This window comes from Leptinotarsa decemlineata, unplaced genomic scaffold (genome assembly GCF_025532065.1).
Source record: "Leptinotarsa decemlineata unplaced genomic scaffold, Ldec_3_MD MMD2_tig00003798_RagTag_RagTag, whole genome shotgun sequence".
Taxonomy (NCBI): domain Eukaryota; kingdom Metazoa; phylum Arthropoda; class Insecta; order Coleoptera; family Chrysomelidae; genus Leptinotarsa; species Leptinotarsa decemlineata.
This window is the reverse complement of record NW_027412596.1, coordinates 677,308-694,083: the sequence shown is the minus strand read 5'-3', so window position 1 is coordinate 694,083 and position 16,776 is coordinate 677,308. Positions and strand designations below refer to the sequence as shown.

The following is a 16,776-nucleotide window of genomic DNA, read 5'->3' as shown; positions in this document are numbered from 1 at the left end:
ATGAATGGAGAGAAAATATGATGACGGAGGTAAATCTAGTTCTCTTTCAGAGACCTGAGGAGCATTCACGTGGAGGAGCATAACAGTGTGGCTATGTGCTACAAGTCATGCAGGCAGGAACTGGCATGTTATAAATGTGGAGGACAACATTATGAGCAAGAATACAGGGGTGATAGGAAGCTCAGCTGCACTCGGCACTTGATCCCAAGTGTACGTGATGAAAGTCAAGTTTTGACAGATAGGAACCAGTTATATTCAAAGTTCTGCAAATAATGTGAGAGAAGGAAAGAAGGCCACTACACTAATGCGAAAGACCGCTGAAAAGCGCGACATCGTAGTAGTGTGTATAAAAGAACCTTGGGCAAGACAACCGACATCGCTATTGATATCGTTGTAGGGAACGAAAAGAGCAGCATGAAAATTATGAATGTATATGATGAGCCTGATAGAAGGATTTCATATAATTTCTGAAAGAAAGAAAGAGAAGTGAATGCTGATGATGTCGCATGAGGTGGTAATACCATGGACGAAAGGGGATGGGATGTATTGGAATGAATTGATGGATATGGCGGTTAAAACGTGGTAGGAGATAATGGATTATTATGAGATTATTACTTTCTTCGTTTTTTCACATTTCTTTCATATTTCTTAGGCTTTCTTGGTTTGAACTATAAGTTCTGCGATGGTAATTCATTCTATTAGTTTGAGAATGTCCTCATAGGACAAAATTGCAGAAACGATAGTTTCAAATAAAAGTAGTTAAAAAACATTATTATTTCTCATTTTTCATGTATTGAAATGGGCTACTGAAAGAGGATACCTGATAAAGAATGACTGCGAAAGCCCTATTATTTTCTTTAATGACAAGGGTGAAAGCTAGGTTGAGCTAACCCTTAGTGGAAACACGCCTGGAAAGTATGCACGGAAGAAATTTTGAACTATCATAGGACGGTTGAGTTCTACTGGATGAGGCTACCGTAGATGAGAGCGACAGTTATGAATACAAATGGAATCAATTGGGGTGTACGAAGCTTCGGTGCCTTCCTAGGGACGATTCCATGAGCAACTTTTCGGCCAGACGTTGGATGAGGGAGAGAGGATAATAGGAGTGAGGAGAGAAACAGCCTACCGAAGCAGCTTTTTGATAGAAAGGCTACCACTGTGGACGAGGTCCTCAGTAGTGAGATGATTCGGAAGGTGTCGGAATGAAAGGGTGAATACATGCTAAAATCCCCCAACGCTTGCGTGGAGAAAATAATTTTCCTGGAGTGTTGAAATGAACGTAGGTTGTGTGGATACCAAAGAACGAAGGAAACTGTAGGACTATCAGCTTGCTGACGGGCATAGAAAGGGTGTTAGATAGGCTCCTCAATGGTAGAATTCAAGTCTGGAGCGAAAGGAAGTTGACATTCTCACCAAACCGATTTTGTTTTCTGAAAAGGAATGAATATGGTAGTGATGATAAAAGAGAACAAGAAAGGGAGTAGACGCAGTCTGGTGATGTCTCTAGATCTTTCAAACGCCTTCAACAACGCGTGGGTAATTGAGAAGTATACGACACGGGTAAGAATGCCAGAAATATCGAAGGTCCATTGGAGAAAGAACATACCCCTGTGGGAACACGACTGAAGTGGTGAACAGAGGCTGGGGCCGTCACTATGGTTGATTGTGATGAAAGCATAGTTTGAACGGATTAGAAGACAGTCAGACAAGTGCAGACATACCTACGCGGATGATTAGCTGATCATTATTGGAGGGAGCTTCGTTTGTAGTATATAGGATGAATGGAAGCTGGTGTGAAATGAATTTGGGGCACGGTAGAAAGAGATGTTGCTGAGATACAATGACAGGAAGACAGAGTGTATGTACTTACCAGCCACAAGAGCTGGTTGACATCGGGTCGTTAGCATGAATGGGGCAGTGAGATACCTTGTAATTGTAGTGTAGTAAGGAATACTCTTCATGGACCACCACAGACATCCGGTCGTAAGCATGAATGAGGGAGTGATATATCTTGGAATTGTGGTGTACTTATTAGTTCTCCACGTCTAAGTACCTGCCGGATATCAAGATTGAACGATGAACGGGGAAAAAAGGGTAGGAAATAGTGAAAGAAAGCGTTAGGATTTGTTGCAAGGTATGTAAGGAATGACTGAGGTGTATGTGGATGCCGGAGCGAGACTGGAGGATGGGAGAATCGGTATAGGCTGGGCTAATGGGAAATGGAAGAATCACCGGACAGGGCAGTGTGAATGAGCAGAAATGATTACGATCGAAAAAGTGAATGACAGGCTGTGGAACGAATGGAAAAATGGCAAGTGAAGAATAAAGAAGTGGCGATGATTCATCATATGATTGAGGAAAGGAGCATAAAGGAAGAACGGACCCAAACTATATGGTGTAAGGGTCACGAAAACAGCAACTTTGATAATCCGGCCCATGAGAAAGCTGTCAAAAGGATCGAAAGAGAGAGTGTTTGGAATGTTAGGAAAATGCATACCCTTTGGTCGGAAATGAATCACTGAATCTGTCGCGAAAGGCTGTTCAACTGCTGACGAGGCACGGCAACTTGCCGGAATGTCTCGCTAGATTCAACCTGGGACCCAAGGAGTCATGTCCATGTGGCTGAAGCGAGCCTGAAACGTCGGAGCATGTACATGAAAGATAATAATAATAATAATGATAATAGGTCTTTATTCCCATAATGATACAATGAATAAACGGGAAAGGCTGAATATCAATTGGTTGCACCAAAAGATGCAACCTCTGTTTTTCATAGGATATGGATTAGAGTAAATGGCGTGAATGGAGAGGAAGTATGGTACAAGAAAATGGTGAAATAACTCTAAAAGAAATGAATAGGTGGAGAAATGGATGGGCAGGATTCGGAAATAGATGGACAGAAAGTGTAGTGGTCTTCTAAATCTGAGCAGGCCACGAAATAAAACTAATTGTTGTCTTCTCTCATTATCTTTAATTTTTCGAGTGTTATAGCACTGATAGGTATTGTAAAATCTCGATTGGTTTCATTTTGTTTTTTTTTCTATTTTTGTACTTTTATCGATAGACACTTTTGAGTGCTACCTATATGGATGAGATTCAGTCAATTAGTATTTGTACCATGATTGTAATGAATAAAATTGGTTCTCGTTCCCCGCCGATTCGTTCTTTTTTGTGACGCAGAGAAGTAGGGGTTCCCTTAACGAGTGGTAGCATTATATAGCATTCAAAGGCATACAAAGGCTTATAGGCCTAGCCATTCTTCGTGTACATGAGATGGTGATTGATTAGCATGAATCATTTGTTTTACTTATTGAATCAACTTTTATGTGGATATCTCATTATCTCATCTCATTACCTAGTTTTAGATAATATTTTTCTTCATCTTCAATAATTGTGCGGTATGGTAAACTAATGAAGTAATTTCAACTTTTGTTCCTTGGACTAGATTTATTATTTTATGATGGACCCATATATAGAAGATTTCAACGTTGAAACGTTGAAAAACTTGAAAAATATGACTTCTGAGGTTGTGAAACAAGTATCGAAAATCGACGAGATCAGCCCAAATTTTAAAATTGTAAATAGTCATATACGTAGTTCAAATTTCAATCTAGATTAGTTTTTTGTATTTGTTGAAAGCCTAAAGAGCAAATTTGACTGCACAGTGTCAACAGAAACAAGACAAAACATTTATAAATGTATTCAATATTGATGGATACAAAACATTGTATAATATAGGCAGTAACAACCAAAATGACGGAGTGGTATTATTCATAAAATCTGAAATATATGTCTCCCACCAATTAATATAATTGAATGAGAGTAACCTTCTTAGACTGAAATCGAACTGTGAAAATAACGTCTTTTACACATCACCTGGTATTGATGTGAACACGTTTATCGAAGAGTTGAATGACATATTAGAAGAAGATAACAAAAAATGAAGATATCGATATCATTATCAACATATTAGAATAAACAAAGTAAACATATCATGAGTCAACATGGCTACATCTCAACAATTATTATTCACACTAGGTAATAAAACAATTCACACACATGTCTAGACCATATAATTGTTAATACAAATAATTATGATACCATACTACCTCTAGTAATTCCTAAATCTATAACTGACCATTATACTACATTATTACAACTCGTTTTCGATACCAAAATAAAAATAAATAATACCAATCATAATATCAAATATATCGAACACATTGATATAATAAATAACTACTAAGGAATATTCAATTCGCCCCCATGAATGACGGCTTTCAATCAGATCTTGATACCAAAACAAACAAATTGACAAATACAATACAAAAAGCAATGCAATAATCTACTATTTATTCAAGGATGAAACATAATAAAAAAAGAAAAGAATATATTACTCCTAGTCAAGTCCGTTAACAGAAAAAATAATTTGTATTCGGAATTTGATAAAAGCCCAACAATAATTTGATAGAAAAAGAATATTTGGACTGTGAAAGTGCAACAGAAAAATTCATAACGAAAGCCGAAAGAAATTATCATAAAAAAGTAAAAAAAATCATTGCTTAAGTTATAAACTAGTTAATGAGGTTGTTTCTAGAACTGAAAAGGGTAAGATTCAAAGTATCGAAAAGATGCTCAATCAATCAGTGATGAAGTGCAAATAGCAAATATATACAATAAATATTTTGTTGATATTTTGAAAATTCAGTCATTAAAATCAATAGACCCAATAATTATAGAGAGGATAGGACTGTGAGTTGCCACTCATTGTTTCTGTATCCAACAACTGAAAGTGAGGCAAGAAATATCAATTGTTATCAAAACTCAAGAAAGCCCCGTGTAATGATAGTGCAGAAAAGCTGATAATAATAGTGGATTATATAAGTCTTCTCCTTACTGTGATAATCAACAATTCACTCGAAACAGGGCAATTTCCAATGGCATTCAAAAACAGTATTAGAATACCAATTTTCAAAGCTGAGGATAGAAATGATGTGGCAAATCACAGAACGATGTCACTTATAACAAGCCTGGCTGAAGTATTAAAAGAGATTGTACAAGCTAGAGTTAACGAATTCCTAAAATAATAAAAAATTGAGGTGTATTTCAAATAGGTTTGAAAAATTTGTTGAATTCTTGCATGAAAAAGTGAGAGTTATAGTCTACCACAGGTTGGGGAGGTGGTTCAAGAGCACACTTTAATGCAATACTGAAATTACTACTGAACAAAAACCATAGGTATTCCACAGATCAACTTTTTGTCGGAGCAAAAGTATTGGTATTCGACAGATTTATTATATTCAAGTCGAAGTAAGACAACACTCAAATACAGGTATATTACAACGTTACACACATGTTTATGAAACCAGAAATGAACAAAAGTATGTTACACCAACTATCAACGAATACATCGGACGGAAAAGTTATATGTACTTGAGGACTGAATTATACAACACCTTGCCATATGAAGTGAAAAATGATAATACACTCAAAAGGTTCAAAACTGAAGTGAAAATGTGTGTAATGAGCAGGCCAAGACGAAAGATACATGAATAAATTGACAATCCCTGATCGAAAATTAACCGATTACGTACATTGGGTGTGATATCCTAGTTGTGCGATGATGTTTCTTATCAAATGTAATATTACATTTACTTTTTTGTTACACATTGAATGAAAAATTTTAATGAAGTCGTAAGGGTGTTGAACACCGGGCAATATGAAAACATTGAATGAAGCCGTATGGACATGGGTGTCGAAACACTAGGCAAATACCCGATTGTGAGAAACCTTGAATTGAATGAACACATATAAGCATAGGTGTGAAATATCGGACAAAAACAGGTTTGTATAAGGCCTGAAGGATTTAGATGTTGAACACCAAAAGTTTGCATGATAGATTAGAATTCAACCGAAATAAAAACAGCTGGAGTGATTTTAAATTGATGTGTATGAATTTCATAACATTTTTAGAAACATGTGGATCCGTTTTCCGATAGTATTTCAGGTTATATTTCCAAATTTCTGCTACCACAGTTGTCGGTTGATTAGTCAAACCACCAACACTGACATCAAAACTTGGCAAGTTGACTTGGGTGTCACACCAATCAACCGACAACTGCGGTAGCAGAAATTTGGGAATCTAACCTGAAATGCCATCGGAAAACGAATCCACATGTTTCTAGAAATGATATGAAATCTAGAAAGTTTAATGCAGTCAAGCTGATGGAAAATAATCACATGAAAATCGAAAGATAAATAGATAAGTATCATTCTGATAATTTCCATATTGATTTCAACTTGACAGACACCGGTAGACACATGTTTCAGCCTATTGGGCATCGTCAGTACCTGGTAGGTGCTTCTTGATTGAACACAAAATGTGAATAACCAAGAAAAGTACCCAAGTCAACTTGCCAAGGTTTGATGTCAGTGTTGGTGGTTTCACTAATCAACCGACAACTGCGGTAGCAGAAATTTGGGAAGATAACTTGAAATGCCATCGGCAAACGAATCCATATGTTTCTAGAAATGATATGAAATTGACAAAGGTTAATGCAGTCAAGCTGCTGGAAAATAACTCCATGAAAATCAAAAGATAAATAGGTAAGTACCTTCTGATCATTCCCATATTGATTTCAATTTAAGAGCCACCGGTATACAGCTGTTTCAGCCTATTGGGCATCGTCAGTACCGGGCAGGCGGTCCTCGATTGAAGACAAAATGTGAAAAACCAGAAAAGTACTTGATAAAAATAGCTGCGTAAATGCAAGTGAAACATAAGTGGAACCACCTATTGGTGTGACACCCAAGTCAACTTGCCAAGTTTTTATGTCAGTGTTGGTGGTTTGACCAATCAACCGACAACTGTGGTAGCAGAAATTTGTGAAGCAAACCTGAAATGCCATCAGTAAACGAATCCATATGTTTCTAGAAATTATATGAAATCGACAAAGGTTAATGCAGTCAAGCTGCTGGAAAATAACTCCATGAAAATCAAAAGATAAATAGGTAAGTAGTTTCTGATCGTTCCCATATTGATTTCAATTTAAGAGCCACCGGTATACAGCTGTTTGAGCCTATTGGGCATCGTCAGTACCTGGCAGGCGGTTCTCGATTGAAGACAAAATGTTCCCATAGTCATCTTCATTTTCATCAGGTTGGAAATTTTTTTCCCTTACCCTTTCAACTGAGATTCGTCAGGAGGACGAATGGTTCATAACGTAAGATGTTTTGGAGGCGACATAAAGGTTCAATGACCCCTATGCCGCTCTGGCCTTGTGTACTCCTTCCTGACTGGGGTATTTGAAGAACAAACTGTTCATTTCAACCGACGTCGTGGGCCTTCATTCAACCGAGCGACGGGGCCTTCTTAATCGAGTGGGGTCGTCTATAGTGTAATGTACAGTTTCCCTAACTAATGGGTTATCATGAATTTTCGCTGACTCAAAAACTCTCTGATTCCTCGACTGAATGGACTGCCGTATAGTTAACAGTTTCAAATCTCTGCGGATGGCTTAATTCCGCACGATCCATGGAGCATTCACCAGCATCCTGAGAAGTTTGTTTTGCAACCTCTCCAAAATGAAGAGGTTTAACGAGGGCGGTTTGTCTCCAAGCACCTGAAGCATACATGATGACAGGCTTGAACATCGTGTTGTATAGTAAAATCTCATTTTTAAGATTGAGTTTTGAATTTCTATTGACCAGAGGATAGAGTTTAGCTATCCTCATCTGCACTCTGCTTTTAATATAATCAATATGATTTGCCCAGGTGAGTCGGCGGCCTACCCAAAGACCTAAGTACTTAACTCGCTTCTTCGATTGACGACTTTTTTATTTTGTGGAAATTCATGTTCACTGAGGATACACTACAAAAACATACTTTTGTCTATTTTCCACTATATTTTTTTATTGTTGACCGGTTTCGGCTATTACACCATTTTCAAAACTAACTGATTATATTTAAATCTGAGTAATTTATACCTATGTTGCTTATATATCAAATCATTTATGATAGAATAAGTGGCAAACCATAGACACGTGTTTCGGGCTTCAGGCCCATCATCAGTATGGTGCAGCCAAATGCAAGGATAGGCAACACTTGGTTGTCAAAATAACTACAAATGCACGAGGCCATCAGCAGAAGCCAGGCGCACATTTGTGATTTCAGTTAATAAATCCTGTGTTTACAAGAATATACATGTATTATTTCCTGGACCCGGATGTCACACAGGTAGCTATAGCTGCCTCCGTGGTGATGTTAGTAGTATTCTTGTAAACACAAGATCTATTAACTGAAATCACAAATGTTTGGCTGGCTTCTGCTGATGGCTCCGTGCATTTGTAGTTATTTTGACAACCAAGTGTTGCCTATCCTTGCACTTGGCTGCATCATACTGATGATGAGCCAAAAGCTCGAAACACGTGTCTATGGTTTGCCACTTTTTTGAGAGCTATGTCCGATAAATCACCTCCTGTATATATATATATATATATATATATATATATATATATATATATATATATATATATAAATTCAGGGTCTCTCAGTCAAAAAATCAAAAATCAAACTCTGCTTTACTTTGCCAAGCTTTCGCTTCTAATGGGAAGCTTCTTCAGGGCAGTAAAATGAGTGAAAAACAATAAATTGAAGATATAAATTGACGTAAAAGTTAACATGCATACTATACATGTATACAAAAATATACATCAATAAAAATCAAAAATCAAACTCTGCTTTATTTTGCCAAGCTTTCGCTTCTAATGGGAAGCTTCTTCAGGGCAGTAAAAATGATTGAAAACAATAAATTGAAGATATAAATTGACGTAGAAGTTAACATATATACTATACATGTTAACTTTTACGTCAATTTATATCTTCAATTTATTGTTTTTCACTCATTTTTACTGCCCTGAAGAAGCTTCCCATTAAAAGCGAAAGCTTTTATATACATGTATAGTATACTATACATGTATAGTATACTATACATGTTAACTTTTACGTCAATTCATATCTTCAATTTATTGTTTTTCACTCATTTTTACTGCCCTGAAGAAGCTTCCCATTAAAAGCGAAAGCTTGGCAAAGTAAAGCAGAGTTTGATTTTTGATTTTTTGACTGAGAGACCCTGTTAATCCATTTCACCATACATTTCTCCAGTAGCTAACATTATCCAATTTATATATAAATATAAATATATTTATATATGTAAGCCACTATTCATGGAACTTAAATGAAGTGGTTAGGTTACGAATCAACGCTTGCATAATGTAGTAAACAACTGTAATATAATTGATATGTACAAATTAGCAAAGGCTAGAAATATTACAGTAAACGTATAAACTTAATACTACCTAAAACTAACCTGTATACTACCAATACAATTGCCCATAGCAAACCTTTATCTACCTCCGTACAATAACATCAATATTAACAGCTCGGAGTCTTGTTGGATACTGACTCTCGCGCACGATTCGACGGGCAGCGACAAAGTCAAGCTTGATATAACCTACAAGCTTACATCCCCGCTTTTTAAGACCGAGGGTGAAGTCCCTCGGATTGAGGCACAAGTTTACTAGCATGAAAAATATTTGACTCATTCTTTCTAAATCTACTATCTAATAAAAACAATACATCAGAAATTTTCTCTTTGATTTTGAAAGGACCTACTCTAATTAGATCTGTTTTATCTTTGTTCAATTTATTAACGCTTTGTACATAAACTAAATCTCCTACTTTATAATTTATCTGTTTAACATTCTTATCATCATATTCTTTATTCTGATTGTGAATTTCTTGATTTTTTGAAAGCTATTTTTCTATTGTTGACCAAATTTGTCAAATTATTATCATTCACTTCATTAGGTAAAAATGAATAGTTTAATCCTGTCAGCAAATAATTAGGGGTGAAACCGGTAGAACTGTGAATTGTGTTGTTATAATCTTTTATACATTCTTCTGCTACGTGAGGCCATGATTTATTTTTATTCTCATAAATTTTACATCGTATTCTGTTTACCAAAGTCTGATTTGTCCTTTCATTTAATATATTACATGGGCAAAAAAAAAAAACCATGAACTCAACATATCTAAAACCACGCTGATGAAATTCACAATGAGAAAGATTTTCTATATATAAAAACGAAGATCGACAAATTGAATCTTATGCAACCACCAAAATGCTAGGTCTAACTCTTGAATATAAACTTACTTGGACTCCTCACATAGATACTCTCTGTAATAAACTAATAAAGAACTGTTATGCTCTCAGGTTTATGGCTAATTTCTGTAGTGAAAAAGTCTAATTAAGTTTATACTATGCGACTATAAACCAATTCAATACTTCCCTCTTTTTCTACTTTCTTAATTGAATTTATGAAATCCTTTGCCAGTTGAGTCTTTGAGGTTATTATGCAAGCGAATCTTGTAAAATGATCCACCGCCAAATGTAAATATTTTTTTGTACTTTTTTTACCTTTGAAACCTCCTATTGTGTCCATAGACACTATTTCGAAAGGTTCCTTTGCTGGACCGAGTTGAGACAATGGTGCTTTAAAGCAACCTATTCTTGATTTGTTTTTGATGCAAGTTTCACAAGATCTACAAGTCAATCTTATGTATTTATACATATTTTTAAAATAAAATTTTTGGCCAAAAGTTGAAATCAACTGTTTTGTGCCTATGTGACCCTGATCCACATGTACATCAGTAATAAGAGACTTTCCAAATTCTTCAGTTATCCATATTTTCTCTCTATTATTCAAAATTTTATAAATTATATCATCTTTAATAATGCATTCATCATCAACTTTTAAGAATTTCTGATTTTCTTTGATATCATTCAATTTCAATAAATTTGAAGTTTTAATCACAGAATCATTATCTGTATCCCCGTGTGATTCCAAAACCGGATTTCTAGACAAACAATAAGCTTCAATATTATCTTTTACCCGGGTTATATACAATTTCAAAATCAAACTGTGGAATATAATTCAAAATCTGCACTAGTTTAATATCATTACTTTTTTTATATTGAAATTTTCCAAAGGTCTATGGTCCGTAAATACAAAGAACTTTTTTCCCAACAAATGAAATTGCCAATATAAAATGGCTTCTTTAATGGCCAAAAATTCTATAAAAATGGCTTTCTTTTTTTTCTGAACATTTGTCAACTTTTTAGAAAAGAAAAACACCGACTTTAAAGAGTTATCTTTCTGTGGCTGCTTCAAAATTGCTCCAACTCCTTCAATACTTGCATCAGTGAAAATAAATATTGGAGCCTCTGGATCAAATATTGCTAAGGCAGGAACTGTGCACAAATATTCTTTTGTCGAATCAAAACTATTCCTACACTCTTCAGGCCAATTGAAAGGTGCATTATTTCTTAACAAATTTCTCAAAGGATCCAATGAAACAACATGATTTGGTATGAATTCCGGATAAAAATTTATCTTACCTAAAAATTGTCTTGTGTTTTTGTTTTAGGTATAGGAAACTTCTTAATAGCCACTAAATTATCATTTATTGGTTTAATCATATTGCTTTCGATTTCGTGTCCCAAATATATTATCCTTTCTTGGGCAAACTAGCATTTATTTTTATTCAATTTAAAACCTTGTTCATATAGTGCTTGCAGTATCTGCTCTAACTGATGTACATGCCCTTCCGTAAGTCTTAGAAAACACCAATATATCATCTATATAGTTTACTGTGAAAGCATCCAATTTATTTTTTCCTATCACACCTGCTAAAACTCTTTGAAAAATGGCAGAAGCAGATTTCAAACTAAATGGTAAACATCCCCACTGCCAGTGTCCATGATGAGTCACAAAAGCCAACTTGTATCTATCCTTTGCACGCACCGGAATCAACCAAAACGCCGAATTTACATCCAATTTTGAAAAGAACTTACAATTTCTGGCGCGTATAGTAAGATCATCTATCCTTGGGAAGCTCTTGTTGAGCTCTTTAAAATCCATACATGAGCGTGATCTTTTTCCTTCTTCTCTCTTGAAAACCATGGTTACAGGAGCTGCATAAGGAGTGCTTGACTCCCCTATTAAACCTGCATTCAATAAATTATCCACTTGTTTCTCAATTTCTAATTTATCTTGAAAAGAGCATCTATAAGGTTTCTTTTTTCACTTGGAATTCTCTTGCTCATATTATCGTTTTTCGATTCGTTAATCTTACCAAATTGTTTCAATGTTGACATTAAATTTTCTATATTTATATTCGATTTTCTATCTAACTTATTTTGAATAAAATTTGGTAAGTTAATTACAATCATATTGATCTGTGTTCATGGACAAACTATTATCCGATTCTAATAATAATCGTCTTTTCTTCAACGCATATTCTAATAGCGAGCCATTATTAAACTTAAAGTTATAAGCATACGTGATGTCTGTCCAGGACTGTGCAGAGAAGGTGTCAATAAAGGCGTTATTCCATGCCTCCCAATTTAGCAAAGAGTTCTGCTTTACAAATACATTATACCAATCTAATGTAGATTTCTCTAAAAACAATCTTAATACTTCAGCATATTTATTTTGGGCAATCCCCACTCTGTTACACTCCTCCACAAATAAATTAATCCAAGCACTTGCATTCATATTTTCACTATTGAACTTTTCAATCACTATATCCTTTATCAAAGAGCTTGTTTTTCTTTCGAATGTTAATATTGACTCTCTGTTTACATTTGACTCTTGCTCTGAAGTAACCTCTTCTAAATATTCGTCATACTGCACTTCTGTATCCAGATAAATATTCTTGAGTTCCTCAGATAAAGTCAGGACAACGTTGTGAAATTTATTGCGAACTTTCAAACTTTTGACGACGTTTTTTACAATAGGATTTTCAAAAAGTTGTTTATGTTGAGCACTAGTCTGCTTATCTGCTGGAAACAAAAAACATTCCTCTTGATCAAGCAGCTGAATTCTTTTCACTTTAACTACAGTGCTTTTAGAATCTGCACCCGCCTCCGAGACAAAATAAAACTTTGCTTTACTATCCATTGTATTGATTTGTAAGCCACTATTCATGGAACTAAAATGGAGTGAAGGTTAGGTTACGAATCAACGCTTGCATGATGTAGGAAACAACTGTAATATAATTGATATGTACGAATTAACAAAGGCCAGAAATATTACAGTAAACGTATAAACTTAATACTACCTAAAACTAACCTGAATCAATACAATTGCCGATAGCAAACCTTTATCTACCTCCGTACAATAACATCAATGTTAACAGCAGGAGTCTTGTTGGATACTGACTCTCGCGCACGATTCGACAGGCAGCGGGGTTCGATAATTGCGATCATATCTGAAATTCGGAAACTTATAGGACAAAGTCGAGGAAAGGAACGAATTATTGCATCTGGTAGCTATTCAGATATGAGAATTTGCCTATAATGAATCAGAATGTATAATGGAGAAGATGATAATGATGTTAAAGAAATTCAGGTAACTACTTCAACGAAGCATTTTTCGTCTTTCCAGACTACTTCGATTTTTGGAAGGATTTCATTCAGAAACACCAAATCGAACCTTTTAGGAATCCTCTGATAATACTGAGACAGCAAGTATCGAAGTGATTATCCGGCAATACGGCAGTTGAATCCACCGAAATTAACATCTATGATGCCATATTTTAGTCAGATTGAATACCAACAGCTTGAATTGAATACTGGGTTTTGAGACAACAGTCGTTCAAATATAAAATCATTCATCAGTATCATGGAACAACGTACCCATAGTGCAATATCAATATCAGCAAAATGCGAAACAAAGCCCAATCAATTAGTTACGTTCCCACTCTGCAGCCTGCAGCTATACAAATTGTAACTCCAACATCTACAAGGATGCATATATGCTGACTTCCTTTCTGCCGTAAATTATCTTTCATACCATAGAGTATTATATAGACATGTTGTTCTATTCTTCAAATAAATATATGTCACGAATCATATCATACATTTCAGGTTTGTCAATTGTAACCTGCATTCGCATTTTTTTAAAAGCATTCAGAAAAGTGAATCTTTCAGTGAATGATAGTTGGTGTGGTTCATATTCGGCAACCCTGAATACGTATTGATGGAGCGTAAAGAAAATGAATTTACTCTGAGGATACATGTTTTTCAACTGAAAAGAATTCAGTTGACAAATGAGGACAAATTCAGGCTTGTGTATTGAACTCAATTATTATATTATTATCGTGCGCTAGTAAACAAAGTGTTTGATTTATATTTTCCGGACAATAAATCAACATCCAACGTCACATTTTCCACCACAATCTACCGAACGGACTAATCCACCGAACAGACTTTGCAAACCCAAGCTGAATTTGTGAGGCCTGATTTGATACCTCGAAAATATATGCTTTTTATAGTATTGAAGTGAAAATTGCATTATGCTGTCAGCTGTAAGAGGTACAGTCACAAATTTAAAACAATACCCTTCAACTCCATCTCTGAAGGTTATAAATTCCTATAGAGTTTCCCTAAAATCAGTTAAGCACCGTGACTCATTAGATAATGCTAAATAACTCAGTTGGTTTATGGAACAGTAAATGTAACATCTACGGAGGGAATAAGTGAGCTTGAGTCCTAAATCTAGGGTATAGGGTGTTGATCTTATCTCTCTTGTCCATGGAATCGTAAATTCAAACAGCATGATGAAATGAATTACATAGTTCAATACAAAACGGCAACTCCACAAAAGCCTCACAGGAATTCATCACCTTTGCTCATGAAAGTAATGTTTTCGATACCTAATGTTAGAAGAAATCTCAGTTCGCAGAAAAACTTTTGATAAGTAATCTCCTTACTAGGATAATTATTTTCACGTCTTTGAAATTTTTACTTGCAACACCTACAATTAATGACGTTCTGTTAAAAATCATTTTCTTCTCCACTTAAATCATATTTTTCCAAGGGACATCAGATGACTCCTTCAAAGAAAAAAATGAAGTCTATAAATGACAAACAAAAATTGAAAATCTTCCACCTTCTTCTTTCTCCAAACAAAAGTACCAATATTATTATCACCCAATGGATAAGGAATCAAATGCCTTTTTCAAATGATTTATTACTCGATTTCCATCCCCAATGAAGAAAACTGTAGATGATTACCCTCCACTCAATGAATTGAGGGGTTTTACAATACGATAATCAATGTATGAAAAAACTGTATAACGAATCACACGTTAACAGGTGAGACCTCGTTAGTCCTTAGCTCACACAAGTTTCTCAACTTCTGAGAGTTGTCGTTCGTATGGGGGCGACAGCTGATTAACGGAAAACAAATTTTAAACAGAACAAATTTTGAAAGTCGGTGACTGAAGGAAAAAATCTACACTCTTCGATTTCCAATTTCAATTGCGCATTCTAACAGATTTTCTTTATTTTCATGGTATCTCTGAAAATGTGATGACGTCATCGATGCTTTATTGAATGGAAACGTGCCTAATTTGAAGTATTTTCCTTTCTATTCGAATAAATGACGTTCGTGAAAGGTCAAAGTGTATGTTCAAATTGATGACCCTCAGTAATGAGACAGTGATATAGTCGAATGACTCTATTTCGAACCGTATGTGTCTCTTGAATTCATCGATATTAGGTGGTCAATTTTTGTACGCTCTACTTTCCAAGTGTCCACATAGAGAAAAATCAAGAGAAATGAGATCTGGTGATCTGGGTGGCCGCTTGATCAACCCTCTCCGTCGTATCTGTAAAAATTCAGTCCCAGTAGTTTCTCACCAATACCGCATAATGTGGAGCCTCGCCATCTCACTATAGCTACATATTATTGATTATATCAACTGGTGATTTTTTACCGAAAAAGATTAGTCCCATAATTCCATCATGTATTTTTTTCACCCATTCCATGAATACTACTTCCGCCCATATCTATTATTTTCGCCCATATCAAATATGACAGTCCTGCATCCAATGAGGATTTTTCTTAGTCTAATATTGATACCAATATTATGAGCGAGTATGGAAATATTCTTCAAACGCTAGCAGAACATCTAATTTTCCGTATCTACTACTAGTTTTCTATTACCATTTGGAAAGTCTCTCACATGGCTCGTTTTCCTATTTTGCTCACGATAGATTATGTTTTCATTCGCAATATTCATCGTTGATTTACGCCCAAACCTTCATTTGTATCCTTCTATCCAAGTTTTATCCTAAAAAAACTGAAAGTAAATTATGTCACAACTTGACTGCGATGTAACAGAATTGATATCATTATCATATGATAAGGCAAATACGTTTAATTTGAATGTAGTGTTCTCGATGAACACTACATTCAAATGATCAAATCAAAAGTCGAAAAAGAAACCTGCAAAAATCTATCAGATCATTTCCTGTGACAGTATTGTTATCAGTTTTCAAAGAGAGCTGAAAATTGGTATTCAATTATTCAATACAATATTCAAAAATATTGATATGGCTAAATAGAGAATCAAAGACTTTTCAAATGATGCACCGCATCAACCACGTTTCCGTTCAAAAAAATCATCGATTGAGTAATGGCGCTTATATAAATGATATCAAAAATGAAAGAAAAACCTAATAGAATGTGCAATCGGAATTGTAAATCTACAGGTCTTAGAATTTTTCCCTGTAGTCAAATTCAGACAATAGGTATATTGAATGTATTTCTTTCATTATCACCATATTGTAGATGTTGGATAAACTCTAGACCTTTCAAAGTTAACGGTATATTCTTTTCAAATCATGCCCAGAAGTTTTATTT

General features: G+C 35.1%; 1 protein-coding gene across 3 annotated transcripts in view; it reads left to right on the top strand.

The window, feature by feature from the left end:
• Positions 1-16,776, top strand: part of LOC111516249 (uncharacterized) — a 136,066-nt gene that overhangs the window by 73,577 nt on the left and 45,713 nt on the right. The window lies entirely within an intron of this gene.